Source organism: Muntiacus reevesi, chromosome 12, assembly GCF_963930625.1.
Source record: "Muntiacus reevesi chromosome 12, mMunRee1.1, whole genome shotgun sequence".
In the NCBI taxonomy this organism is placed as follows: Eukaryota; Metazoa; Chordata; class Mammalia; order Artiodactyla; family Cervidae; genus Muntiacus; species Muntiacus reevesi.
Genome location: NC_089260.1, coordinates 3,486,782 through 3,510,463, shown reverse-complemented (window position 1 = coordinate 3,510,463; position 23,682 = coordinate 3,486,782). Strand labels below are relative to the sequence as shown.

The 23,682-nt window shown below is 42.9% G+C and overlaps 1 protein-coding gene across 1 annotated transcript in view; it reads right to left on the bottom strand.

Annotated features, from left to right (window-relative positions):
* The window catches only part of RALYL (RALY RNA binding protein like), a 767,040-nt gene extending 744,420 nt beyond the window's left edge, over positions 1 to 22,620 (bottom strand). Inside the window, exon 1 of the mRNA XM_065902672.1 lies at positions 22,421 to 22,620. The gene's annotated coding sequence lies outside the window, so the exon portion shown is untranslated. The remainder of the gene's footprint in view (positions 1 to 22,420) is intronic.
* Positions 22,621 to 23,682: the final 1,062 nt, after the last annotated feature.

The following is a 23,682-nucleotide window of genomic DNA, read 5'->3' as shown; positions in this document are numbered from 1 at the left end:
AGTTTTAAGGCCACAGTCAGAGCACAGAGGATTTTTTTCAACTCCCAGATGCTTCTAAACTGGATGCAAGGCCACTGAGTTAAAAGGCAGAAGCCATTCTTGATTAAAAACATTATCGCGCAGTGGTTCAGTTTATGAAAGTTCATGCCCACAGCAGCCGTTAGAGGCAGACGCTACTCTCCCCATTTTCCAGACGACAAAAGGAAGCTTTGAGAGATTAGGATGCAAAGCCTGTATGTGAGCCCGGATCTGTCTGATTCGAAAGATGTGCTCTGCACAATACACCAGATTTAAACCGAAAAGCCTTCACGGAATTCACATCTGGGGCCACAAAGCGGCCAGTGAAAGGCGCCTCAGAGTCAGCGGCAGTGCTGTTAAAAACGACATGTGCATCTGTGGGACGTCTGCAAGTCCCCGAAAGACATCACCTCTTGACAAAACAGTCTCTCTGGCATATCTGACACGGAGGGCTTTCAGAGCGGAAGGAGTATGTTTGCAGTATTTGTCAGTTAGCTCCTTTGTAACATTTTATTTATTACCATTTTGTGTGTGTGTATGCAACAGGTTTCTCTAATTCAAAATTAAAGTGGAACACTGCATAACACCCAAAGGGGGGGAACTTCGTGTAGTCAACAGAATCCTCCAACATTTTAAGTGGCCTCTTTCCTTCTTACACCCCGCTTTACCCCGGGGGAGCTAGATGCAGAACGCTGGAGACAAGAGACCCATCATCAGACAGAGCCGCTCCTCGCAGGCAGCCACGCTGCCAGAGAGCCCTCCTGGGTCACAGAGGGCTGGCTGCAGCCTTATCTGTGGTCCCGGCGCTAAAACTTCCTCAGGTTTTAGGTACGCCCGTGTTCACTGCAGCACTGGACAGTAGCCCGGACCTGGAAGCAAGCTGGGTGTCCGCTGGCCGGCGAATGGGTAAGGAGGCTGTGGCACATTCACACCGCGGCACAGTGCTCAACTATCAACAGGAATGCATCCGAGTTAATTCTACTGCGTGGATGAGACTGGAACCTACTATACAGAGTGGAGTGAGGCAGGAAGAGAAGCACAAAGACTGTACATTAACACACACAGATGGAATTTAGAAAGATAGGAACAGCGATGCCATATGCAGGGCAACAAAAAAGACATAAAAACAGACTTTGGGGCTCTGCGGGAGATGGCGAGGGTGGGATGATTTGAGAGAAGAGCACTGAAACATGAATATTACCATCTGCGAAATAGACGGCCAGTGCGCGTTCCATGCATGAAGCAGGGAGGTCAAAGCCGGTGCTCTGGGACAACCCAGAGGGATGGGGTGGGGAGGGAGGTGGGGGGGCTCAGGACTGGGGACACATGTACACCGTGGCTGATTCATGTCAATGGACATGCCATCCATCATGCCATCATGCCATCCATCATGCCATCACGCCATCCATCAACATGAATGGCAAAACCCACCATGGTATCACAGTAATGTAATGATCCTCTAATTAAACTACTTTTTTTAAAAAGGAAAAAAAATTCCTTATGCTTTGAAATTGCACATTTAAATAAGAAATAATATAACTGAATAACACTAAATGTTCATTTTTGTCCATCACCCAAATAATCAGAATGGGCAAAGGAATTTAATGCCATTTTCTACAGATGGAGAAACCAAGGCTGAGTCAAAGAAAGTGTCACGTGAGTGCAAACGCCAGGGCAGGAAGTACCTGCAGGTCTTCTGCCTACACTTGCAGGCTCTTTCCAAGGCTCTCCCTTCTTGAGGAGCTGAGAGCTCTCCTTCTGGAAAGTGCATGCTCCTCCTGCAGGGATTACGAACCATCACAACTACACAACACCCCTAAGAACTGATTTAGGATTAACTGATTAGGATTAATCCTTATCAGGACTCTCTGATAGCTTAGTTCCTAAAGAATCCACCTGCAATAACCTGGGTTTGATCCCTGAGTTGGGAAGACCCCCTGGAGAAGGGAATCACTCGCTACCCAGTCCAATATTCTGTCCTGGGGAACTGAATCTGCTGATGCCTTGATCTTGGACTTGCAGCTTCTGGAATTGTGAGAAACTGAATTTCTACTGTTCAGGTCACTAGTCTGTGGTAGTTTGTTAATGGCAGCCCTAAAGAACTAGTATAATACTCATCATTTACTTGCTGAATTAAAACTTGTTATTTCTTTCTCTTTCTCTGACCACAATTTTTAAGGTAGGTTCACAAAAATAAATGTCTCGAAATTATGGATTTCTCTTTGTTCTTTCTATTGCTAACTTGGTGTTTCAGAAAAGTCCTGCTATTTCTAGCCCCCAGAGTCCCTAGCAAAGATTTACTGAATCTAGGTTACTTGTTACTTGAAGTAATGAGCTGCAGTGGAAGTCAAAGAATAATGAAAAGATAAAAGACCCAGGCAGAAGAGCGGCAGTGGTTTCTCCTTTTAATCCCTTGCATACGTTTGGAGGGGGACTGTGCAGTATTCTCGGGTTACAGTATTTTTGGAATTCTCTCCAATCCTAGTTTAAATAGACCAACCCTTAATTCTTAAACAAGAAAGGGCTTCCGTGTAGTTGATTTTGCCTGTATTTAACCACATGGCCTTCCTCATCCTGACTTATCTTACCCTTAGGCACCACAGACAAGAGCGATCACGGGGCTGGGGAGGAAAACTGTTGGGACTTCAGTGGGCTTGAACCAAGGCAGCAACTGTTCAATAACGGCATATTGAGAGCATGATCTGAGATCAACGGCTCTGAAGATATGCTAAGTGGTCAACACAGATTTTGGTCGTTAGAAAAAATAATCAACATCAGATGAAACTGTGCTATGGACTGGATGTTTATGTCCCCGTAAAATCCACATGCTGAAACCCTAACCCCTACGTGAGTACTAGGATGCTAGGCTTGGGGAAGTGACTATCGCGGGGGACCCCTTAGGAATGCCACCAGCGCCCTTGTAGAACGGACCTCAGAGATCTGCCTCACCTCTTCTGTCATGTGGGGAAGAAACATGAAGACTGCTGTCTGTGAACAAGAAAGCCTCATCAGAAAAGAACCTGCCAGAAGGCTGATCTTAGACTTCCCAGCCTCCAGCACTGTAAGAAATAAATTTCAGTTATTTATAAGTCATCTGGCCTGTGGTATAATTATAGCAACCCAAACACATAAGACAAAGGGTCATATTGGTAAATAATCAAATTCTAGGCATTGTAGCATATATTATGAGAAACAATGAACCTCAGAAACTGATGTGCTTCCTAGTTCACTGGAAAAATTTAAATAGCTATTATGCATTCTTTTTTAAACCTAGTAACAGTGAATACTCTTTTTGCTTACTAAAATTATGTTTTCAGAGTAAATTATTTTTGGAAATGATTTTGGAAATACCCACATAATCTTTCTCTGTGAAGAAATCTGAGACAGCAGTTGAACATATGGCATGCACAAAAAAGATACGTTTAAGAATTACCAAATATTATAAAAAAGCAAAATGTCACTCTGGTACTTTGGGAACACATTACAGTGAGATAACATTTCTGTAAAAGAAAGTAACAGATAATTCAGGTAAAACTGATATGGATCAGGGTTATGTAAAATAAACAGGTAGAAGCTATAGCCAGTAATAACACACGGAGTTACAATGAAAGTTTATATACATTCAACATGAACCAAATGCGTCAGAATATAATTCCTATAAGAAAAAACATCTTGAGACTATCGTGTGGTATTATTTATAGATTTTACTTCATCAATATTATTCTAAATATTTTAATCTGAAGCTAGAAAAGAAAAATATACAGAGACTGATTCTCAGGAGTTCACTCAAAAGATCTGAGAAAATACCAGAATCATCTACTGACAGACAGACCCCAGCTCAGAAAGCAAAGTGGGGCACACCCCCCCCCACCCAGTGCCCTCGCCTGGAGCACCCCACGGGTACGGGAGCATGGTGAGCCAGCCCACGGAGCTGCGAAGAGCTGGCCACGACTGGGCGACTGAGCACACAGCTCTGTTTAAAAAGCCAGAAACACTGCAAGTGGATACACACACAAATATTTATTTACTTCAGTCATATGGCAATTCTAAGAATGTTTATTGGATCTACAAACACTGGGGCAGCTACTCTCCTAGAGACAGTAGTTGGAGATGTTGGGGCATAGGACAATGCTTTATTTATCATGCATATTAGTAACCCTGGAGAAGGAAATGGCTATCCACTCCAGTATTCGTGCCTCGAGTATCCCATGGACCTAGGAGCCTGGTGGGCTACAGTCCATGGGGTCTCAAAGAGCTGGATATGACCGAGTGACTAAAACACATATTGGTAACTAACACTGTGTCAACCGACAAGCATTGATGAATGAATGAATGAATGAATGTGAGCCAGTGAATGACTGAATTATAGTCTTTATTTTTAAGAAGCTTATAATCTAGAAAGGACTAAAAATGCATAAGTACAATGCGCTAAATAAGTTTTGTACCAGTGCTTCTGAAGCCAACTTGTGGTGAATGACCTTTATTTTTTTTTTCCATTCCCAACCAATAGCAAAGCAGTATTTTATAAGATACAATTTTTAAAAAAATGAAAAAATAAGGAACAATAAAAAGAGACATACAATGAGACATAAAATTATTCTGTAAAATTGATAGGAAGTTTCAATTTCTTGTGCCCAGCTAGCAACCAGCAGGCCACAAACTATATTTTGAGTGGCAGTTTTTGACTATTGTCCTCAACAATGTGATAGGAAAAAACCCTAGTTAACCCATAAGTAAATGAAAGAAAAGCATTTGAAAACTTCAATTAAAATTAGTTTAGGATAATCTTCAGAGAAAATTACCATTTTCATCTTGCACTTTCCAGAATTCTATTGTGCTTCACACAACAGACCATAAATTAAATCAATCAATAAATAACAGTACGCCAAATGGTCCCGGTTCTTTTCAGCTGACCCTGCTCGTCTCGGCAACTCTCTGGGATTCAAGAGGAGGACACGAACAGCTTCTCTCTAGAAAAGAACTTTCAAGGCGCCAGGCCCTGCCCCGACGGCAAGAAAAAAACCCACTGCCCTCAGTAATAAGTTGACGCCATAGGTGTCCTTCTCACTTCCATCCGCTTCCTTTTGAAAATATCTAATATTTCTTTACTGTGTTGTTGGAAATAATTTTCAACTTCAAAAAGTACTGATGTCTCTACTCATTTCCCACATAATAGTATTTTTAAGTTAATACGTTTCAAGTACTTCTTACCTGTGAATGATATATTACTAAGAAGTGCTATTATCTGTGCTTAATAAGCCACAGCAGCACTCAAGCCTTACTCCATGCGTATAGGTGTGGTGAAAATCCTAGGAAGCCAGTGCGGTCTCCCGGCGGCGCGGCGCTAAGTGCAGGAGGCGGGTCTGAGCCCTGCGTCAGGAAGGTCCCCGGAGGAGGAGACAAGCTACCCCAGTGTTGCTGCCTGGGAATCTCATGGACAGAGGCGCCTGGCGGGATGCAGTCCATGGTATCCCAAGAGTCAGACACACCTCAGCGACGAGAAAAACAACCCAGCATTTTAAATTTTAAATTCTAAAATGTTCGGCAATTTCTAAAATTTAAATGTTCAAAAGGTCTTTGCCTATGCAAAAAAAAAAAAAAAAAAAAACCACCTTTTTTTTCCAAAATGCAATCACATAGCCTATTTCCTGGTGGTTAGGTTTTAGAGACATCATCTATGGTTTGTAAAATTTGCTCCTGAAAAATACCTGGGATAGATCTTACACTACTTATACATTAATTTCTGTTTTTTATCTCATCTGTAACTAAGTTCAACCCAGTCAGTTTCATCTGCCAGTGCTGGATAAGGACACAAACTCCCTGAATGAACACCAGATGAAAGGCTAGAGGTGTGTTTTCACCAAAAGTATAACCAAAAGTATATTAATTCATATAAATCAAAAGCATACTATCCTACAACCCTGAAATAAAACAAACACAAAAAGAGGGAAATATAGGAATACACATTCTTTAAAATAACAATCAAAACAAAAAGTGAAAATAACCAACTAAAATATTCACAGTGGAGTATGCCAAGGTACTTTACTACAATGAAATACTACACAACCATTAAACTTAGGCTGCAAATAATAGTTAATGACAGTGTACTTAAAGTATATGGTTAAGTGGAGAAAAGTTTTCACTATAAATAATTGTATGGATTATACATATAAACACTTAGGAGGTTATTATATATAAACGGCATAAATATATAATGTATCATATAATTACAAGTATATATTATAAATTATATCATTAGTTATTTAAACAAAAACTGAAAGGGTATATGCCAAATAATATAAATAAGGAGGCAAATGTAATTTTGAATCTTCTCTCTAAAATGTGATTAAAATTTCAACATCAACACTATTGTAAGAACAGTGCTTCCCTTTAAGATGTTTTGAGCATTTTTATTTAAATTTTATTTTAAAAAGTTATATATTTATAGTATTTACATAAATTTAATTATTTGGAGAAAAATCATTTAGTAGAGCATAAAATTTAAAATTTGAATTTTAAGAATGAATAATATTCTATTCATATTGGTTGGATGGCATGAATGACTCGATGGACATGTATTTGAGCAATCTCTGGGAGTTGGTGATGGACAGGGAAGCCTGGCATGCGGCAGTCCATGGGGTCGTAAAGAGTTGGACATGACTGAGTGACTGAACTGAACTGATTATTCTATATCAAACTGCTCACTCCTAATATTAAAAGAAATTATAAGGCCACACCGCTTATTTTCATTTGTAACAAATCCAAATTTATCCTTTCTCCCAGTATGCTATAAACATATCTGAGATTATTGAATTTTGGTACCTGCTAGATACATTAAACTGCTTCTTGTTAGATCAAAAGGAACTAAGGAATATTCCCCTAATTGAAGATCTGATAGCTAGACCAATAATGCACACTAGATGAACCAATAATGCACACTAGATGAATAAAGATACTAAATTCACAAGAGTATTTTTGATATGAAGGGAAAAAATATCATGTGTTCATTAATACTGTGAAATTAATGATTTTTTGTAGTTTTCTGAACCAAAACCACAGCATATTCAGTCAAAAATTCAGAACCCAAGACCTGGCATTAATACACTTTGAGTATTTCCAGTTCCTTTCACGGATATCAAAAATAGGAAGTCCACCTCATAGTAACACAAAGAAATTTAATATCAGGCACCTTTTAGAAACAAAGATACATGATATCCAACAAATGGGCAAAAATAATGAGAACTACTCACCAAATTTGATTCCACACGGCAACTAGATACCTTACAGCATTTTGTAAAGATGTTTGTAATCAAACAATCCTTTCCCCACCTTCTTACACGCGCTCACAGTCATATTCGCCCTCGCTTACACAAGGACACACCTTGAAAGGCCTAAAAGGGAAATACATGCTTCGCTCTGAAACAATGAGAGATAATAAAACAAAACCCAACGATCATATTTCCCACCTGATAATTTCAAACTATTGGTGACTCACAAGTCACCAATTTAGTATCTTTCAACCAAAGATACTAAATCACTTTAAAGCTCGGAGTCAATACAAATTGCTTGATATTATACAAACTTGGGGTGCCTCAATTAATGCATCATTCCACACAGAGCCCACAAAACCTGGTTTGACTTTATTCATTGTATTAAGAAACCTATTTTGTGAGTGGAATTAGAAAAATTAAGCCTCTTATTTAATATAGAATAAGATACCATTTTAACCATTTTATCCTGGAAATGTATTTTTACCTCTTATGGAATTTAAAGCAAGCTCCTACACTGAAAGCTCCGTTCTCCTACATTATGCCATACCTCACAACACACAAAATAATTAAAAAGTAAAATTTCAGGAAATACTTATTGGATAGATATTGATGTTCTTTGCCAGCTGACCATATTTTAGGATAACTTTTTAGTAAAAATGAACTTCAACGTGTTTTGGTTCAACTTCATAATAAAATGTGATAGCTAGAATTGAGACAATCAGAGAGTATTTTAACCTATGTCCTGACTAATCTCTGGTAAGGAGCAAGGTGCCAAAAGGAATTCAAAAACATGACACTGTCCTGAGATCTTCCGATCTCTCTGGATCTGAGTGGCCCTATGGGGCAGCCCCTCACACGTGACCACTCCACGTTTTACCCTTGGCTACTTCTGTGCTATAAAACACAAACTGGATGTCAAATACTTAGTAGAACAAAAGGAGTCTGCTCAAAAATAATTGCATATTGATCAGTCATTGAAATGATAATTTTTGACAGGCTGACTTCAATAAAATATATTATGAAAATTAGCTTGATTTGTTAATCTTTGCTTTCTCAATGTCTTTTTTAAAACGTAAAATTGTGTATGGAGGCCTGCTCTGTGGCTGGACAGTCCTGACCTGGAGAACGCTCGTCACTGCTGCTAAGCGGCCTCTTCCTCTCTCCCCCCTCCTCCCTCTTCTACTCTTTCCTTTCTTCCTTATTTTTCCTTTCTAGAACTGCAACAATGTCAAGAGAGAGGTCAGGAATAGGGAAGGAAAATACAGAGATTTTGAAAAAAGAAAAAAGACTGCAAACATGATGGGAAGAGTTCAGAAATTAAACAACATATTCTCATGTTATTGGTTCACTAAATTATTAATAAAGCTGTATTGTTATCCATCTGAAAGGGGAAAAAGCAAGGCATTTCTCAACTCGTTTTACAGTTTTCATTGTCTTTGAGAATCCAATAAGATATTTTTATTTGAAATTTTGAATAATCTCAAAGTATTCCAACACAAAGTTCATTCCCCCAAACAATGGGCTCAATTTTAGGGCCTAATATGTATATAAATACAAAGTTTCACACATTAATTTTCTGCTGGCATCTTCGTCTCCTCAAAAACCCATGATTCCTGTCATCTCCCAACTTTCTTTCCAGATGGCCCTCTCTAAACCTTTCTGTGGCTTCTGATCTCTTCCTGGTCACATTTCCCCTGCACACACCTACATATTCCTGACTTTGGATAGCAATGTCAAGAGAGTGCTGTCAAATCTCCCAACCCAAGGGCCTTGCCAAGTCACTGAGAAGAGACAGGCACTCCATTCCAAAATTTGCAAGTGCCTTAATGACATAAATAACCACAACTAATCACTGCTACTTTTCTGAATTCTAATAATGCATGCATTGTCACTTTTCACATGTGCCATTTCCTTCTCCAAGTAGATGGTCAGTTCATGAGAGTAGGTCCAATGTTTGGTCTTGCTTTTAAACTTCTTTAATCTCTTAAAACACAATGATTTAGATATGGTAGATTCCCAGTAAGGATTGGCTAAATGAATGAACAAGTATTCAAAAATCTCACTAATTATGCCTAAAGCAAAACACTATAGAAAACTCTAAGAAGCCAAGAATTGAAACATGTATAGCAGCACAGTTCTCCCCGAATGCACCGTGAGTTTTTAAATCTTCCATACATAGGGAGCTGTTGTGTGTCTGTGACAAAATGTCACTGATCTATCCATGTACACGTCAGAGTGTCTCTTTTCCTGCATACTTTAAATACACAGGGGTGTAACTCAAAGTGTTCTTTGCAAGCCCATGGACTGTAGCCCACCAGGCTCCTCTGTCTGTGGAATTCTCCAAGCAAGAATACTGGAGTGGGCTGACAAGTTTTGGGTCCAAGAAGTCTGGGGTTTCAGGTCTCTGCTCAGCAATGTGACAGCTCTGAGACATTTGACAAGTCACTTGTCTGATCCTCAGTTTCCTCCCGATCTCTCCCTAGGATAGTGATAAATTCCTCCAGGGTGTTGTAAAGATGAGGCACAATAGGACTAAGCTTTCAGCCATCAGTCTGGTCCAGGACGGATGATCTAATAGTGGAGCTGAGGCAGTGGCCGTTGAAACAACTGATCTGGCAATAGCAACAGCCACAGTCGACCTACCTGCTAACTGGACTCCTCATGACAAACAGGAACGAGTGAACTGGACACCGAAGTATAATACCAGACAGACACTACGTACTGTTCTTTTCAACAGGAATCATCTGCTGCTTTGTTTATAAAGTACTAGCTGTAGTAGCCTATATTTTTTTCTCTGGTTTTGATCAGGGACACCCTTGTAACCCTGAACTTTTGGTTGCGGTATCCATTTTTTCTGCAACCATCTTTCGGCTGCAGAATTTATTTCTCTATTATCTAAAAATCTAATCAAACGCAAACAAGATAAACAAACACACACACACTATTTATCTACATCTCTCCTCAAAATGTTCCAAAAGACTAAAATCTCAGCAGTCACAAAAGAAAAAAAATTCCTTATCAGTTGATCATAAACCTCTAAGAATGTCACTGATCCTTTTAGCACATGTTTCGGTCTTCATTTTCACTTTCTTCCTGTCATCCCCTTATGAATTTTTTAAAAGTGTTAAAAAATTACCCCTTCAACACTCAGCTTCTTCTCACAACACTTCTCAACTTCTCAACCTCAGCAACATCTGCCTCAGTTAACTGCGTGCCCATGAAATTTTGAAACATGTTCATGTCATTTGACTCTGCTCCACTTTCACAATCTGGAAATACAACATTCTCCTCTGATCAAAACCATCCACCCTTATACCTCTTTCGCCCTAATAGAACCAGTGAATCCACTACTATTGGTTTACATCTTGACCTTCAGGCTCTCAAATCTTCTCTGTTCTTAGTCTCCTCATCTCCTTCCCCAGCCCAGATTTATGATCACTCTGACGTGAAATGAACACTACCTCTAGAAAGCACAGCTCTCTGTTTTGCATCATGCAGGCCTTGCTAATATCCTTAAGGAAAACTTAACTGTTTGCCTGACCCATTCAGGTTACATTTTCTATTGCCAGAGAGAGTGATGCAATTGTGTCAGCTAGTAACAACAAATTGCTAATTTTGCCAAGTTCCTCCCTATGGCTGTAGAGTCTTTTTATGGATCTTTTGAATATTCTCTGCTACATTCCCTAAATTCTTACTCTCATGCTAGTTAATTTCAACCTACCACCTTAAGTATATCTGAGGAAACTAATCATTAGACGGTAAGCTCCCGGCAGACAGGGCCCTTAACTGGTTGTATTTACCACTGAGTCTCCATCCTCCAGGACAGGCTGAATAAACAAGGGGTTCAGCTAACTAACGAACTGACCCAAATCCCTTCCTTCTTCTAAGATGTGACCAGTCTTCCTGGGCTACCACTGATCATACCAACCTTCTTAGAACATCTTGAAATTTGCCCCTGAAAATTATTTCCACCCCCGTGATACCTCTATCTCTTCTAGCTAAGGAGATTCCATTCTGAAAGAAATTAATACACAAGCATATTTCCTTTATTATAGCTTAAAAATACATCCTTTGTCCAACAACACCGTTCTTGTTGTTCAGTCACCAAGTCATATCCGACCCTTCACGACCCCATGGATTGCAGCATGCCAAGCACACACACCAATAATATTACTCCCTTGAATAATATTTCATTTCTACAATTGACGCTGAACTAAATTTACTTCTTGTCCATATCTTCAAAGGCCGCATGGGACCTGAAACACAGATCTGGATTTCTGTTTCTATTTAATCCTAATATGCACATTTTTTTTTCTCAATGGCAACTAACAGACTTCTCAACACTTTTACTGAAAATATTCAAACAGTCTGAAAAAATAATACAATAGAACCTACATAGTCACTTCCTGGATTCAAAATTATTAACAAATGATGTTTTACACACATACACACAAAAACACACACACACATACACATGCGCACATATGCATTTTACGATGACTCATGAAATTAGGCCGCAGACATCATGGCATTTGTCCCTAAATCATTCAGCATGCATCTTCTAGTATCACTTATTAGCTAGCCCATGGGCAAATTTTCCCAATTCAACCCAATTTTGATCTTCTGTGAAGTGAAAGCCACTTAGTCGTGTCCAAATCTTTGCGACTCCATAGACTACACAGTCCATGGAATTGTTCAGGCCAGAACACTGGAGTGGGTGGCCTTTCCCTTCTCCAGGGGATCTTCCAAACCCAGGGATCGGACCCAGGTCTCCCACATTGCAGGCAGATTCTTTACCAGCTGACCCGCTAGGGAAGCCCAAGAATGCTAGAGAGGGTAGCCCATCCCTTCTGCAGTGGATCTTCTCGACACAGGGATAGAACTGGGGTCTCCTGCTTTGCAGTCAGATTCTTTACTTGATCTTTTGCAGCCTTTTGTTAAAAAAAACAAAACAAAAACAAAACAAAAAAACCACCACCACGCACACAAAATCAAACAAATCTCCAAAAACTGTACTTGGTTGTCTTCAGTCTCTTTTAATCTAGAAAACTCTCCCCACAATGATAGTGTCTTTTGAAGACACGAGGCCGCCTGTCTGGTATCTTCCGTAAGTACTACACCCTGTGAATTTGTGCATTTCCTCATTCAGTTTATCAGGTTCTCCTTTCCCTGTATTTTTCTGTAAATTAGAAGCTAAGCCTAGACCGGTTTTCTGTTCTGCTCACTCGCTCAGCCGTGTCTGACTTTTTGTGACCCCAAGGACTGCAGCCCGCCAGGCTTCCCTGTCTACCACCCTCTCCCGGAGCTTGCTCAGACTGACGTCCATCGAGTTGGTGCTCATCCTCTGTCGAGACAGGTTTTAGATTCAGCTCAAACATTCCGTCAACAATATCTCACAAATGACAGTGAAGACTTCAGACTGCATCCCTCCGAGGCTCGTGGCATCGGGCTGTCTATCAGCGATGCCGGGTTTGATCACGCAGCTGCTTAAGAAGGTAAACAGCCAGATGCAATTAAGCAGCGATATTTGGACTTCCCTGGTGGTCCAGTGTTGAAAAATCCCCCTGCTAATGCAGGGGACATGGGTTTGATCCCTGCTCCAGGAGGATCCCACATGCCACAGAGCAACTGAGTCTGCACTACAGCCAGTGAAGCCCGCGGGCTCTCCAGTCCCAACTCTGCAACAAGAGAAGCCACTATGATGAGAGGCCCAGAACCTCGAAAAGAGGACCCCCTGCTCTCCGCAACTAGAGAAAGCCCACGTGTAGCAAGGAAGACCCCGAGAGCAAAAAATTAATAAGTAAAATATTTTTAAAAATTAAGTAATCCTGAGTACCAGGAGAACACATCACTCCCCAAAATATTTGTAACCAATAGTGTCAGCACCTGGTGATGATTCCTGCCTGAATCATTTATTTCACTGGGAGTTAGAAATTTTCTCATTCTACCATTTGCTAGATACACGAACTTACACATTTTGTAAAGAAGAGCTGTCTTTCATCAACTAGACAAGAGTTCCTCCTAAAAAGCAGGCTACCCATTTACTTCAATCTAATTATCGTCAGAATCGTTTACTAATGTTTTTAACTGAGACTCCCCCAACGGGCTCACGGACTCTCGTCGGCGCTGCGCTCTCGGTCACACTCACGCCTGTGGCAGGAGCCCACCGAGGCCATGTGACTGCTGGGCGGCCCTGGAGTGGACCAAGCAGTCAGAGGCTTCCTGTCCCCTCTGCTGTCCTTGGGGTGAACATTCAGCCCCTTCAAGGGCTCAGGCTTGAGAGAGCCACGTGCTGTTGAGAACATCCTGACTGGAGGAGAGGGGGCTGAACTCCATGAAGGCTTCTCTACAGGGATCCCCCACTTTGCTTTTACTAAAGACCTGCATTAGTACCTATTTCACTAGCTGAAATAAATCCAAAAAGGATTTTCATTTTATGCACAAAAGCAAGAAGCGAAAGCAGCCCTCATTATTTTGCATCAAGCCTTCACAGAGGTGGAACAGACCAGAGCAGAGGGGGCCCCCGTCGAGCTCCTTCCCGGGGAACCCCACTTGGAATCTCAGCAGTAAGCCCCTCTACCTTCACTTGTGTCTAAGGGCATCTGTGCTTTATCTCGACTTATTTTATGAAGCTGTTAGCAAGACATGTCCTAGGGTGATTGCTTCTTCACTTTACACCATTTCAGCTTGCAAAAGGTTTCATGGCCATCCAGAGAGTGGGGGAGACCTGAACAAACTTTTAAGCTCCTGGTAGGTAGGCAGATACAGAAATTGATTTGCTTTGCAGCTGCCGAAGACATACCTTGCACCTAAATTGTCCTGATGATTAAAACAGCCACGCACCACGCCTGAGTCGACTGCCTCTTTCCACAGTCTCTCCTCGCCCTCCCGGTCCAGGGGCCAGTTACTAATTTCACCTGGCATTGCGGCTTGCCAGGTGGCTCAGACCGCAAAGAATCTGACGGCAATGCCGATCCCGGGTTTGATCCTTGAGTCAGGAAGATCCCCTGGAGAAGGCTGCCCACTCCACTATTCATGCCTGGAGAATCCCACGGACAGAGGAGCCTGGCTGGCTACAGTCCATGGGATCGCCAGGAGTCAGACAGGACTGAGCGACTCACATCCTTTGGGAACCAACAACCACTGATGCTCAAATTTATCTGAAGTTGGCAACTGAGAGGCCCTTCAGGCTAGCTCCTGGTTACCATTACAGTTAACACATAAGGTTTACACAACCTGATTTGTTTGAGAGCATGTCCTCGCTTCCCGGAACAGTGATTGAAGTCAGGCTCATCTGGTACTTTTTCTGGCTAAACTTAGAATTGGCCACGTTTCCAGGGAGTTTGGGCTCCTTGAACGGGAAATGGTGTTTAGAAACCATGATTTGTGCACTGGATGTGTTCACTGCTTCTGGAGATACTGCTTGGAAGTCTTTTATGGAGCCAGCTAGTAAACCTACTTTAAAAGCAGGTGTGGTATATTTCAGTAACTGACAGCTTAGACCCCTCTTTCCCTTTCTTTTCCTGAGCTATCCTAGCCACTCTCGCTTTTTAAAATTTCTTCTATATGTAATTTAAAATCAATTTACCTAGTTGCAGATAACCTTCTTACTGATCTTCCTGTTGAGCCATGTTACATTTTCAAATGCACACACACACACACACACACACACACGAATGTGACATACAGTCTTGGGAACTGACCTCCTGATGTGACATGTCACACCATATCCAGAATCATGGCAAGCTTTCTCACTTAAGTCTAATACATAACATTCATTGAGTTTCTTCTTAAAATTAATGGATTTTAACCACAGATTCAAGGGCCTTTTTCTCAGGTCTCATCCTTCAAGCCTATACAGCATTAGCCTTGCTGAACAACACACACACACACACTCTCACACACTCACTCACACACACTCTCTCACACACTCACACTCACACACACTCACATACACACACACTCACATACACACACTCACATACACATATTCACACACATACACACACTCATACACACACACTCACTCACACACATACACACTCTCACGCACTCACACACACTCACTCTCACACACACACACACACTCTCACGCACTCACACACACACTCACACGCACACTCACACACTCTCTCATACACACACACTCTCACACACACCACTCACGCACTCACACACACACACTCCTAAGCTTCAGTGGCTATCCTCCTTTCTCTCTTTGCCCTTAAGCAGACTCCTTTACACTCACTCAGGATAACACAGGTGTTTCCCATATGTTTGCCTCCTAAAATTTTAATGTCAATAATCTTGTACCCTCTTTTTCTAGCTTTCAGTATATTTTCCAGCTCTAGATCTGAATTTCAATTGCACATCAGTCATTTTATCCAGCTTAATACTGGAAGTTCGCATCAGTGATACGTCCAAAACGGAACCATTCTCCCACCTCAGCCCGCCTTCTAGATATTCTTATTTTCTCCTGCTTTCTTTCATTCTAAAACTCAAATGCTGCTTTTGATAGTTCCCTTCCCCTGCCCCACCCCACCTTGGCCTCCAAATCCAGTGTGTGGATGAGTCGATTGATTGCCGACTCTGGAATCCATTTCATCGTGTTCATTCACACTGCCTCCACTATAGTTTGTTTCCCATTCTCTACTGAAAAATATTCACTTTTTTCAAGTTCCAAGGAGATTATTTAATAACGGAACCCTTTTTCACACATCCGAAGAGGCAATTAAAAACAGCACCCTAAAATAACATCTTGCCGTTGTATGTGTTTTACGTTATTAACAAACAGATGAAATGAGCTTGACACAAGCGTGTGTCAGAGTGCAGTCGTGGGTGGAGAGGATGCTGGGCGTGAGATGCTGGCAGGCAGAAGACACACCCGTGTTTACGGATGCGCTGCGTCATGAAGGAACTGGCTCTTCAGTGTTCCTTGCGTAAAAGAATAATATGCCGCATCACACCACAAAACCTTCAAGGGTAGAGCCTGCACTTGGGCTAAACCTCGGCCGAGCGTCTGCCCGCAGCCTCGGCACCAGCGCTGTGGCCCAGCGCCACCTGCTCGTCCTGGCCGCAGGGCTGAGCGCCTCGCCCGGCGGGGTCTGCTCAGAAACCCGGTCCCGGTGAGCTGCTGACGCGGGTCACTCGAAGGCCCTTGCAGCGCCAGTAAGTCTTTCTGCACATTTTCTGGGGTTTCTGACTGCAGCGCTCAGTAGTGAAAACGTGCCAAAATACAGCCATCTAAAATAACGGGCCGAGGACACACACACAGCAGCTGTTTTATCTTGAGAAGAAGAAACAGAGAGAGATGTCCATCTTCGCAAGCGGAGCATCCCTGCACAGAAGCAGGGCTGCGCAGTGCGAATTCAGACATTCCCACCATTTGTCCCTCCAGTCCCCATGGAGACTTCAGCAAATTACATCTCTCCAAGCCTCAGTTCCCCCAAAATGTAAAATAGTGACGCTATCACCTACTCATGGAAAGGAAGGAGGCCTCGGGAAGTGTTAGTCCTTCTTTTCTTTCCCTTTTCTCTTGATTTAATGGAAAATAGCCTTTCCCTACTCCAGTCTGTTAAGTTTCCAAACTGACTCAAAAATATGTTGCTCCTGTTGTAACTAAGCATATGGCTATCAAAATGTGTATAAATATTTTGTCTAAATACATGGATGATGTAGGAACACAATTAATTTCCACTGTTGAAATTTAGACAAAATATTCAACTACTTTATTCTAAGCAAGGTAGATAAACTGATGTGTCAGATGTGATTTTATGAAACATACTGATGCAAATAAAATCTCCAGTTTTCCTTAAGTATGAAGGTACACAATGATGCATTTCATTGCACCTTTCAGAAAAGCTGGGTAGGGTTCCCCTGATTTCTGCTATAATTCTCTTCATTTAGATTTCTACATGGCCCAAGAAATAAATCTTGCAGTCCTGACCCCAGCTTCACTGTCTCCAGAGACAGTCCAGAAGACATTTATCCTAAATGAACTGAAGTTCTCCTACTACCCTCTCTCTGTCTAGGAATGAAAAGAAAAAAGCAATCAATAATTCTGTGTTTGCCAGAATGAAGCCCCAGAATAACTGCATCATAAGTGAAAGACTTTTAATTTTATGGGAGAATTAGAAAAGCACAAAATCCATTTTCCACAATGTCAGTGTGCTATTTAACGTGAGTCTAACAAAACAATGAACCTCCCCCAATATTTTCTTGAAAATCTAAAAAGCTTCAAGAAGAAGCAAGACTACTAAAAGCTGGCAACAAGGGTTAGATATATATATATTTTACCTGCCAAAATTTAATGATAAAAAGAAGAGTGATAACAGGCATTTTTATAAGACTTCCTAAATATGTAACTAGTTTTTGGAACTTTCCAAAGTCAAATTATTACTTACATTTTCTTCAGTAATTCTTGTTCTCAAAATCACATCGCAGTGAAACCGTCCTTGTCACTAACATGAAAGTTTTTGCCCCACTGTCAGCAAGTGAAATTTATTAAAACGTCATACTGAACTATGAAAATGGGATTGGAAAGGTATTTGTGCATGTCACTAGAAGTAGCAAATAATAATGAAACAATAAGAAAATAATAACAACAACCTCAGACCAGTAAGGAATTTTTTTAATTAGATTTTAATTTCTTGCAGAACTCCATAGACAACTTGAAGAATACACTTCATCATTACCTTAGTTTTTTATACACAAAATAGAATTTTCTTAGTGGCAATGTGATAAAAGAAAGAAAACAGCTGTATTTATTTTCTAAGGCACAGCTAATTACATTTAAAAAATAAAATTTTCAAAACTCAGAGAGGAGGAAAGATTAAATTGTAAGTAAAATATTTCCTTTTTAGCATGCAAACCATTCTGAACACTGACTTCTTCCAGTGTGGAGTTTTATTTGATGTGATGCACTGTATAATTAGTTGCTGGCAGTATCAGTAAGCAGTAAGCAAAGCATGACCGCACTCTTACTCCAGTCAAATGCTTTCAGATACAGGGAGCTTCTCCACGTTTTTTCACTAGCTTCTTTTTTAAAAAGCTGCTTTAAAACTGCTTTAGTTAAGAAACAGTTATCCACACAGCACGCGGTTTTTCTAGCTAGGAAGATATAAGTTTTTGGATATCAGAAATAGTGCATTATTTTTGTATCCTGTTTTTTCACATTCTGATGGCATCATTGGTTTGCACAAGTTTGGTAGCTCTTTTAACCACTAACCTTTCATTACAATTTTAAAAAATAAACTATCCTTTTTTTTTAAAAAAAAAGCAATATATCTTTTGTAGTTGAAAGCGTGCCTTTATAAATATGTGTTTGAAACCTTTCCCCCTTACATATACCAGCATCACACTGTGGCTGCTTCATCTACACTAAGAAAAGAATTAGCGTGCTCCTTGCTAGCTTATAATCATGTAAGGATAAAAATATGAAACAATTAAAAAAAAATATGAAACAATTAAATGTCTATCTTTATGATTAAAATTTCTTCATTTAAAAATTCTTGGACAGACCACACACTCAAGACAGAACTCCAACTAGGGTTTTCTCTCTCTACAATGTTGAAAAGTGGGACATACAATGTAAAGTTAATGCAGTAAACCAGGATTTTCAAAATGTCCAAATTTTGGCACCTCCTAGTGAAGTTCTAGCAAATGTAGAAGGCTGCTTCAAATGTGTGATTTATTTATTTGTGGCATTCAGATAATCAAATACTTAAAGTCAGTTGGTGGTCCAGTAGCCAATTTAAATTTATGTGTCTTCTTTCCCTCATCCTCTACCTTCACCCCAAACCCTCTCTCTTGCAGCAAAATATTTATTTTGCTGTCAGTAAGCAATTAAAAGTAACCTGCATGATTAAGCTGATCAGAATCAAAGTGTGTTGCTTGCTGAATTTAAGAATATTATTTTTCCATGAGAAACCAGTAGGCGGTGCTAAATCTTGGAGGCCATATTCAAAGATTTTAAACCAAAACACAGAGTTGTAGAATCCCCAGCATAATTTATGGAGGAGGAAATTTCAAAATTTCAACGTAAAAGAAATTTAACATAAGCATGTAGTATACTGAACAAGCAATATTTAATGAAAACCTAAGACGACTAAAGGTTCTTAGCATGATCTTTATTTACAGCATTCAAAGTACAGCTACATATCTGTTCCCACTTGAAACCTTATGAATATCTTCCATCCCATTAGCGTTCCAATCTCATTTGGAAATATCACACAGTACTGTCTGCATTCTGTACCTGCCTTAAGATACAGTGTTACCCACCTTAGGGCAGCAAGTGATCCTCTTAATGAAAATTATGGTTTAATTACTCAAGCTTTTTTTGCTCATTCACTGTTTCTCTCTTCTAAAAGAACTAGACGACGTACGGTGTCTACAAAGAAATATTATACACATGCATTGTCTTGCATTTTTACATAAATGAGCATTTCTACTTACATAGTACATTATTATGATAAAAGTGACTTAAAAAACACAAAATGTTGCAAGTTGCATCTTAAATGATTTGCTCCCTGTTTAAACCACATGAAAGGCTATATATTAGTAGCATGCTTACCACAACCCCCCCCAAAAATTAAAGCTTTATTACACAATATTTGTGTCAAATCTTAGAACTCTGCCTTTCAGAATATCAAGTCTGGAGGTCCACACACAGGACATAAACTATCTTTTTTATATAAATGCAACAGGACTTTCTTAGCAGAGAAAAGCTACCCTCCATACAAGAGTAACACACTGCTACTGTCAAAGATCTCTGAAATGAGACATTATGAATTTAAAAATACACAGCTTTCCAGATGTTATGATCATTTTTAACCTGCTACAGATAAATGATGACTTGCACTCCGTCACCACAAAGAGTAAAGAAACACAGGCATGAAGCCTCATTCCACAAACTAAGCTTAGAGACTTCAATATTTGCTTGAAAAAAGCCATAGCGCATGTCATTAACATGTTTGTAATGGGCTCTTCTGTATGTTGGATTTAGTGTTTATGCCTATAGATAACCTAGAATAAAACTTAATCTGAGAAGTAAGTTATTCCACTCGCCTCGTATTTATTTTAACAGAATCCAAGTTCTACACTCCAGAATCAAATCATTTAAATAATGGCCTCCAGACTTTAAGATTTAAAGTATAACACAAAATGTGTTTGGACAGCACGTTTTCCAACAGATTCTGTCACTGCGTTAAGTACAGAGAAAGCTTTTTATTACCAACCGTGGTACATCTCCAAGAAGCAGTACGAGATTACCCCGGGAACCTAACGCGACGATCGTAACATACAAACTCCACTGAACACATGCGACAGCGCAATGTCACCAACACAAGGGAACGCGTCACCACCATCACAGACCCCAAGCCCGGTCCTCTGCCCGGCTCTCAGGGAAACGCTTTGCGACCACCATCAGGTGGTTAAAAGGGGGGACAATACGTTGTCCCTTTAACACTCCATCCTATGGGTGTAGCCTCATTCATGCAAACTGGCGCTTTCATCCTCAACAGGAAACCCAACTGAGCATCACGGAAAGTAGCGATCTCCTCCACCTTGGAAGATGCCAGGCACTTAAAACCAGAGCAAGAAACACCCCGCGGAAAGAAAAGCTCCAAAGACACCACCGCGGAAGAAAGCCACAGCTTCCGAGCGAACGGGCAAAACAGGCAGGGACAGCCGAGTGCGTGGCTGGCTGGGGCAGAGGAGCAGCGCGCGCCGCGCGATCGGGAGCCACCCCCGGGGTCTGCTGGGCTCCGGGGCCCGGGCCCTCGGCCTGAAGCCGGCGCCTCCGGAGGACGCGGCCCAGCCGCTGCGTCCCGCGGTCTCGCGGGCGCCCCCGGCCCGGCCCGCGCCCGCGCCCCGCGCCCCTCCGGCTCCGCAAGTGGCCCTCGGAGAACTTACGGGGCCGCCCGGCGCCGCCCGGGGCGCAGACGCCTCCCGCCGACCGAGGGGCGGCGTTTCGCGCTCATTCAAAAGCCAGCCCAGGCCGGGCGCCGACCCGGGCTTCCCCCGGCTCCCGGCGCGGCGTCCCCGCCGCGGGCTCGGACGCTGCCCCGGGCCGCGAACGCGCACACACGCGCACACACACACACACACACGCACGCACACACGCGCGCACACACACGTTTCTCTGCCAGGACGAGAGTTGCCGTTGCAAACCCGGGAAACGCCTCCAAAGGGACCAAGTACCTGCTCTGTGCGAGCTGCTCAGCTGTTCACTTCATCCTCCGTTGACAAGGAAACCAAACCGCACTTCATTTTTTTTTTTTTTTTTCCAGAAAAACCTTCCACTGCCATCATTTGAAAATGGATTTACAGGGAGGAGAGAGGGAGGAAGAAGGGATAATACAGATATATAGATATCAGGATATCCTTCATAAAATGATCTCGGGTTTCTTTTTTTTTTTAAGGGCAGATGTGCAAAAGTCACAATTTAAAGGAGGGAAAAAATATTTGCTTAAAAATAATCCCAGGAACCAGCTGCAAGAAAACTTTCATGTTATCATTCCCAAAAACAAGTAGGGGAGGGAAAAATAAAAGCCAAAAACAAAAACGAATTTGTTCTCCCCGGCTTCCAAAAAAGAGCACAAAAAAAAAAAAAAAAAATTAAGAAAATTCATGTCTTTGCTCAGTGGTTTGTACCAGTATCGCAAACCCACAAACTTGTAAACACTGCCGCAAGATCCCACCTATACAAAAATCTTATCAGAAAAAGGGAATGCAAAAAAAAAAAAAAAAAAAAAAGAGTTAGAAACATGCTTTTTTATTTTTACAAAGGGAGGAAAAAATAGGCACCACACTTCACATCGCTTTTTCCTTCAAACCAGTTGCACATTTTGCTGGACTTGGGAGTCGCTCCTCGCGGGAACCGTCGCCGCGGACTCCCAGACGCAGCGCCTCGTCTACAGAACCGTCGCATGCTAGAAAAACTTGGATTCAGGAAAAGGCTCAAATCCATGCTCCTCCAGCTTTCCCAAATGCAAACAATAATCAAAGAAGTGGAGAAAAAAGAAAAAGAAGAAAAAACAAAAAAAACAAAAACAAAGGGGGGAGAAAAATAAAACCAAAAAAGAAGAAGAAGAAGAAGAAGAGGACAAGAAGGCCCCTGAGAAGGTACTCACCGAACGGGAGTAAAATGTTGGAATAAAAATGAGATTTAGGATAAAATACAGTATGGCGGTGGAAGAAGGACTGGAGCGCGTGTTTCTCTGTCTCTGCCTCGGGCACTGACACGTGACTCGGAGCCGGGCTGACTCGCAGGCACGGCCGGGGGGGACTCGGCTGCCAAGTGGGGGGGCGCGCCGAGCCCCACTCCGGCGGCGGCGGCGGCGGCGGCTGGGAGCGCGGAGCCCGGCGCCCGCGAGCGGCAGCTCCCGGCGAGGCGGCTCCGCTGTGAGCCCGGACGAGCAGGTGCCGCTCACGCGGCGCGGGGCTCACGCACACGCACACGCAGGGCCGGCGAGAGGGGGCGCCGCGCGGGGCCGGCCGCGGCTGGCGAGGCCCGGGCACCGCCGCCCACGGCGGGGAGCGCGCGCCCTGGGGCAGCTGGGGTCGCCGATCGCACGCCCCGGAGGAGGCCACCAACTTGCCGCCCACCTCCAACTTGTTGTTCGCTTGCCGCTTCCCTGTTCGCCTGTTTTCCACGCCAGGGTGGTCACCTGCGGAGAGATGCCAACCTCTCTCCAGAAGTTTCACTGTGAACGCGCGATCGAACGCACCCACTGCGCCCCCCGCACCCCCGGATTTCTCGCCCGATCCCTCCCCAGCTGCCCTCGCCTCTGCGGTTCCCCACCCGCCCCCCGGATCTGCGCGCCCCCCTCGCGGATCTCGGGGAGCCTGGCGGGCGCGCTACCGGGGGGCGTTGTCAGGGGCCTTGACTGCCAGTAGCGCGCAGGGCGTCTCTCCGGCCAGGCACGCCGGCAGTTGGAAAGACAAAACGAAATCTCCGCGAGAGGCAGTCGGGTCCCAGGTCTCTTCCCGCGGGCGGGGGTCCCGATCGTCCGTTCGCTCGGGGACCGGGCATGGTCGGCCGCGGCCGCGCGCGCGCGCCTCCGGGCGCCACGGGGAGATCCTGCCCCGCGGCAGAGGCCCTGGCCCGACTCCTGCCCAAGTTGCGGGCCGGAGCTGGAAGTCCGAGGGGCGGCGCGGGGGAGAGCGGAGAGCCCGGGTCTCGGCTCCGCGGGAGGTGGGGGGAACCTCGGCCGAGAGAGGACAGGGAGGCGGCGGCGCACCCCGCCCCGAGCCCAGGTGGCCGAGCCGTGGATGGTGAAGGTGAGGGCGACGCGGGGATCTCTCCACCTGCTCTCGGCTTTAGGAAGCTTGTCGCCTGAACAAAGATTGCATCGGCCAATCGCTGGATGCACTGAGCTTCTGCTCTTGCTGC